General features: G+C 43.2%; 1 long non-coding RNA gene across 2 annotated transcripts in view; it reads left to right on the forward strand.

Moving 5' to 3' along the window:
- Positions 1–6,813, forward strand: part of LOC109311343 — an 8,401-nt gene continuing 1,588 nt past the window's right edge. The window contains exons 1-2 of one of the 2 annotated variants that reach the window (XR_002101481.1): positions 1–70; positions 3,730–3,782. This is a non-coding gene — a long non-coding RNA (uncharacterized LOC109311343). Of the gene's footprint in view, positions 71–3,729; positions 6,344–6,813 lie in introns of those variants that run through there. The other variant, XR_002101480.1, reaches the window with a different exon arrangement.

Consider the following 6,813-nt stretch of genomic DNA (forward strand, 5'->3'; position numbering starts at 1 on the left):
TCAAGCGGCGGCACTGGCGGCCTCGACTCCATCCGGGTCCTGGGCACTACTCTGGGTCACCCTGCGGCAGGTAGCAGGCTGCGGGCGCGGCCCCGAGGAGGCGGCGCGGGGGGGCGGGTGCCTTCCCGGGGTGATTGCCCCCAGGTGCGCGGGATCTGCAGGGTCGGCTGCGGGGATGCAGCGTGCTGGATCCCGGCGGCAGCTTTGGTGGGGCGGGGTGGGGCCGTCTCAGCCATCTTCTCCCGGTCACATTTTTCGCATTGAGGGGTAGCCCCCCGCCCTCCAGACTAACTTGCAGGCCCGGAAGTCCCACCCCTGGGCGGTGCGGACTGGCCGGTTGGTCTCAACGCCCGTCTGCTATAGGCGACGGGTGCCGTCAGTGCCTGAGCACGTCACTTCCGCTATCAAGTGTGTGGGCAGGGGAGACCTTGGCTGTGGGGGGGTCCGTTCCCACCTGCGCCCAGGGCAGGCGCCGCCTCGGTCCCCAGCTACCCGGCTCCCCCGAGCAGACCCGCGCCTTCTCTGAGGGGCGGTGGCTGGGCCGTGGCCTCTCGCCAGCAGGGTCGCGGCTGCCCGGCGCCCTTGGCAGCGCTGAGGCGCGGGGGGGCAGTCTCCAGCGCTGGCCCCCCCCCCCGCAGCCCCAGAGGCGGGGGAGATGGGGAAGGCGGCTGGGAGCGCCCTGCCGCAGTGTCCGCCCGCGGACGCCCCCTCCTGGGCCCGACCGGGCCACAAGGCACCGGGGGCGGCAGCCGCTTGGGAGGCGGCACAGTGGACTGCAGGCGCGGGCCGACGTGTTCGTCTGCGCGGGCCCCGCATTTTGCCTTAAGCGATGGCATCTCAGCCCTGCAGGGCTACGAAGGGTCTGGAGAGCTGGGTCACGCTGTAGGAGGGAGGGGGTAGGAAGTTGTTTAAGGAAAGGGAATTGATGATGGGATTGACGGTGTAGCCTGTCAGCAGTACTGTTTGCATGGGGTGAGGTGATGCCAGGGAACTTCCATCCTTGCTCACAGCTGTTAGTTGCTTTTTTTTTTTTTTTTTTTTTTTTAAACTGTGAACGGGGACAATTATGCTTGGTATGTTTATATGCTGTCATTCTGCTGCCACCTTGCATAAGCTTAGCATAAAATCCTTGAGGTGTATGCCTGTAGCTTTGCATATTGACATTCCTTTGGTTTTGTGCTCCTTCATTTCATTTGGCAGAGTTTTAAAGACTCCCTTAAGAATAAGAATTTCCTCTCATTTTCAAGGTTGTGACACCTCACTTCTCTGAAGTTGTTACATTCCTGGGGTTTAAATGTATGGGTCAATACAAATGATTTGTTCTTTCCAAGAGAAATGTCAAGTAAAAAGCAGGATTTTAGTGTTTTAGTAGCTTTTTTGTTAATCTGACTAGGTCATAAACTTTAAAGCTAGTGTTTGTAGAATAATGTTTTTTTCAATTTAAATTGCATCAAATTCTATAGATAGCAAAATTTTCTGCTTTCGTTTTTGCTGGGCAATTCTTTCTTTACTTTGGAAATGCTGAGGGTTAATTTTTGTTGAACTTATTTTTCACAACAGTGAAGAGTGTCAAGATTCCATGGTCTGACACTGAACAGGAGAGGAGAAACACAATGGTTAATGACTGGTACCTTGCAGTAATAAAGTCTTTTATTAAATGGCTTTTCTGGTCAAAATGTTCTTGGCCTTTTGGTTGTAATGTTTGTTGCATTAATGTTTGCACAGACTTACTTGAGTCCAGATTTTAGCAAATACCTTCGTCTCTATTTCTCATACTTGTTCAAATGGGTATTTAACAGTAGAAGAGGGGCAGTTATTGAACAACCCTTTAAACTGGTTGTACTGAAGTTTGTGCAATGTAATATGATCAATTTGAACTTTGAAACCATAATCTAACCATATTGAAACAATAGTTTCTCCTTAAGGGGACTTTGTTCTATCAAAAGGATGCATAGGCTTTGGTTCTCCTAGTAAAATTGAATTATCATGAATGCAGTAAGCAAAACTGCTTAATCAAATAATCCAAAGTGTTTGTGTGGGGTTTTTTTGTTTGTTTGTTTTTTAAATCAGCATTAGAAGTCGTGCTTATTATAGTCCCCATTTAAAAAAATCTTCTAATTTTTGTCTTTTTAACTAGTACTTGGAAGATCACTTATTTGAATGATCTCAAATTTGAAAGGATCTGCGAAGATAAATAGGAGGAGTTTGATTTGTGTTCTGGATTGCTGCACCTCTACCTGATGATGTGTCTGCTTTAAGGATGCAAGCTTCATGGCTTGTTAAACATTAAATTATTCAGTCTTCTAATCATTCTTTATATTGATGCACAAACTTAATTTAGAAAATTATATATGCATGACAGATGCTCCGTTAGTAAGAGCAAATTGTTTCTATAGCTGCTGGTCTGAGGAAAGAAATATGAAAGCAAAAGTATATATGTAAACCTTTTTTCCCTTTAAAATAATGTACAAATAAAACATATAATTAACTTTCATGTTTGTAGCTTGAGGTAAGTTTAATAAGGTTAATCTGAAAAGGAATTTAGATCAAATGCATCTTATGTTTATTTCTGATATTAAACATTCTTCATCTAGGAAACATAGTCTTAATGAAAGATGACCACCAATGGCAATAAATAACTCACATTTAACTAGTTCTGTGAGAGAGTGGTTCAACCCTGTAACATTTCAGATGATGTTCAAAGTGGTTCCTCACCTTCCCAAGAAGAAAATGGCAGGCTTCTGTTTGTTGGGAGTTCTAAATATATGTAATGGTATATTTATATTTTATTCCAAGACTAGGTCTTCCCCATTTTTAATGTGGTGGTGGGGGGGAGATGGAGGGCAGGCAACTGTTATGGCACCAGCTCTGAACTGAACCCTGGGTTAGGGCTTGAGCTGCAGCTGCCGCTGCACCCCTTGCCTCCCCTTCATCAGCTGTGGGGCCCTGTCTTCTCCTTCCCATACCTCCTTCCTGTGTTGTTTCTAGCCCTGGCAGCCTCAGGCCTCTGCCATTTACCCTTGCTCTGGTGCTTGCAGGCAGACTGTCCCAGCTGCACCTGACTCCAATGTACAGCTTTATACATTTCTATGTCCAGAATCTAATTTTGAGGGGGGGTCATTTTCAATTCAGGGTCATCTTAGATTCAGGTAAGTATGGTACTGATTTCTTAAAGATGACTTAGCTTAACTCACAGCTTGGCAACTTATGGCCTGCAGAGCAATTTGATCTTGTCTGCAGAGATGAACCTTCAGTAGGTGAATTTTTCCTGTTCTAATCAGGTGGGCAGGCTGTTGACATTCTCCGTGTCATTCTCTTGTGGGGAAATGTGGTGGCAGCTGGGTCCCAGTGTCCATGTGCCACCCACCTTTGACTTGAACTGGGACAATTCAGCCTGCAGCCTGAAAAGGTTGCCAGCTGCTTTGAAAGGCTTGTTTCAGTATCTGCACTGCATAGTTAACCTGGTGCCTGAAAATTCAGTTAATCTATGTATTTTTTAAAAATTAACTCAAAGTCCTGGAATTAAGAGTAGTTAGATGTTTTGAGACAAAAGCTAAAACTGCTGCTAGCACTACTGATGATAATGCTGGACCTAGCAGTTCAGCTAAAGTGGTCTTTGCTTCCAAAGTCCTACAAGTTTATGAAGTGTTTTCAGCAGTTAGAGGTAGGTAAGCTGAGTTGGCTTTACATCTTGTAAAAGCAAGCGTAGAATAAATTATGTTTCCATAGGTTACACAGCAAGTGACCAGTGTCTTCCCATGAGTCAGGAAGGATCTTACTTGGTAAGTTTCTCTTTAGTAGCATGTGCCTTTTGTTCATGTAGTCATCCATTTAGACTTGGATTTATAACAATGCCCTTATTTTATTACATGCAAAAATACTTTAAGGTGGAAAATCAAGCATGTGAGCAGTAAATACTAGACTGTACAATCTTAATTTATCTCTCTTTATAACTTTTTTTGATGGCCTTCAGTCTCTGGAGTCCAGTTATTCTGTCATATTGGTATCCATCAGCTAGATAAGCCAGTTTGATTCCTCCCATTTTCATTATTTACGGATATTTTTGTGCTATAGTTTAAGTTGCTACACCCTGATTCTAAGGTGGTTTTAACTTTTAAACCTGATTGTAGGCATTGTAACTAGTGCTTTTTAGAAATTTTAGATTACAATGAATAGGTTAAATTTATAATGGCTATAAACGCCATTCATTCTGGGTACTGAAGTTAACAAAATATTAATGTCCTGAATTTGTAGATGCAAACTATCTCTTTGACTTTCCTGGCTTCTTGCATGCTTTAATATTAAGCATGAATAAATTTGCAGATTTGGAAGTTGCATTGTATTATTTTCTTTAACATAAAAGGAAAAAAGTGCTTGAAAAACAGAAGAGTATCACTGTTAGTTGCATGTGTTAAGTATAAGGATGACAAAGTACAGGTTCTATAGCCCACAACAGTGGCCCTTCTAGAAGTACCTGCAAAACTGCATGGGTTTTAAATTGTGACATCTTAATTTTGTCCTGGTTAGAACACTTTTTTGACCTATGGGAGTTCAATACACTGGAAGATTGGTGGTAGATTAAGCATGGATTAATAGCAAATTAATTTTATCTGTGGTGTTATCACACTAAAGATGTTGGAGGCCCTGTGTGGCTCTTTCAGCTTCTTGTGAGCTTGCTAAGTGTGAAACCTCAGGACTATATCTCTAGAAAACTAGAGAAATGAGTACACAACCTCTGCTTTACTAATTGAATCATAACGGGGGGGGAAAAGTACAAATTTTTAGTTTCTGCTCTGCTTTAGAATTTTTCTTCTGTGAATTTCAAGAGTGCTTTATCTGACTGTTTTTTGGTTTTGTTTGTTTGTTAGTGTAGTAATTTTTCAGATTATCAAAAAATCTCAACAGCTTGCCAATATGTTTGGTCACATCCAGATGGCATTTTGACAAAAGATGCAATTTCGTAGTTAAGTTCATTTGTCAAAAAAAGAAAAAAGTAACTTTAATTGAACACTGTAGGGTACATTACTATAGTGTTCCATAATACGCAATTAAACTTTTTTTTTTTTTTCCTGGTAAAGATTTGAGTCTCAGAATGAATAATCATATTATAGTATGCAGCATAGTATCATTCATATCTTTGTAGTTAGCTACTAAAACCACCTATAAAGTCTGTTCCATTTTCAGCTCTTCTTCCTGCAAAGAAGATGAAGTGGATGGAGCCTCTTTCAACAGAATTTCTCAAAATTCTATATTTTGTTTGGATTAAGTGACTTTAGCAACCACTAGTTGACGCTAGTTCCCCCTTCCTTTTTAAACAAGTGGGAGAATGGTTTGGTGGGCACAACTTGCAGGTATTACGCCACAATCTAGTAATTAACATGGATAAATTACAAAAAATCTCGTTTCTGAAATTGGTGTAATTTGTTTCAAAGAAAATGAGAACCAGCTCCTCACGTAAGTACACCCAGTTTAATCTTTTTAAATGTGTTCTGGAAGTTCATTGAAAATTTTAGAAATGATTCGTGCTATATATGAATGGGTGACAAAATGATGATAGTATCTGAAGATGCCAGTCAGGATCAAGACTCATTTGTGGTAGTACTTTAATAATATAATGGAAAACCCTGATGGAACAGTTTAAAAGGATGCAGAAAGGAAGGATGATTTAAATGCACTGTAATTTTACACAGGTTCAAAGTCATGGTCATTTTACATGTAGCTAGCCTACCTAAAGATCCTGAATATCTTTCAGGAGTGAGGAAGTTGTAATGGGAGGGAGACCACGGAGTACACAAGTGTTGAAGAAATGGCTGGTGGTGTAGGAAAGTTTGAGGAGTAATGGGGTGGGGGGAAATGGGATGTGCATGCTGCAGGTGAGTGAAATTTGGAAGTGGAGGTATTGTGCAGGGAGTAATCTTTTGCAGAATGATCAATAAAATCTTAGTATTGGGAATCAGAATGCAGTTGTTTGGGAGGCCTGCTGTGCAAAGTGAGTTTCAGTGTTAATGAGGAGCGTGGCTGGAGACCTACTTTCAGGGCACTTGCACACATGGGGGCAGTCTGGTCTGACACTGGAAATCCAGTGCCTGGGAGGAGACTTGATTAATCGAGTCTGCTGGAACAGAAATTGGGATGGTTTGACAGCCTCATGTGTCGCATATCAGTGGCGCAGCACATCTCTGTGCTGAGAAAACGGCAGTGGTGTGCTTTGAACTAAAACATGTCTGTGCTTTAGTTCAGAGCGTGCTACTGCCGTTTTCTCAGCACGGAGACATGTTGCACTGCTGATACACATGGTGTGCAAGCACTTGTAATTAATGTGGTGCTGTGTCAGAAACACATGGTTAATAGCTTAGTTTCATAGTTGGTAGGGTCAGAAGGGACCTGAGCGGATCATCAAGTCTGACCCCCCCCTGCCTTGGCAGGAAAGAGTACTGGGGTCAAATGACCCCAGCAAGGTGTTCGTCTAGTTTCCTCTTAAAGACCCCCAGCACCACTTTGCTTGGAAGTTGCTTCCAGATCCTAGCTGCCCTGACAGTGAAGTAGTGCCTCCCGATATCTAGCCTGAATCTACCCTCTGCCAGGTTGTGACCATTATTTCTAGTCACTCCTGGTAGTGCGGGGAGGAACAGGGACTCCCCCAATGCCTGCTGGTCCCCTCTGACTAGTTTGTAACAGGCCACCAGATCCCCTCTCAGCTTTCTCTTGTAGAGGCTGAACAGGTTCAGGTCCCATAGCCTCTCGTCATAGGGCCTGCCCTGCTGCCCCCTGATCATGCGAGTGGCCCTCCTCTGGACCCTCTCCATGTTGTCC

The sequence above is a fragment of the Crocodylus porosus genome, unplaced genomic scaffold (genome assembly GCF_001723895.1).
Source record: "Crocodylus porosus isolate Cpor-Errol unplaced genomic scaffold, CroPor_comp1, whole genome shotgun sequence".
In the NCBI taxonomy this organism is placed as follows: domain Eukaryota; kingdom Metazoa; phylum Chordata; order Crocodylia; family Crocodylidae; genus Crocodylus; species Crocodylus porosus.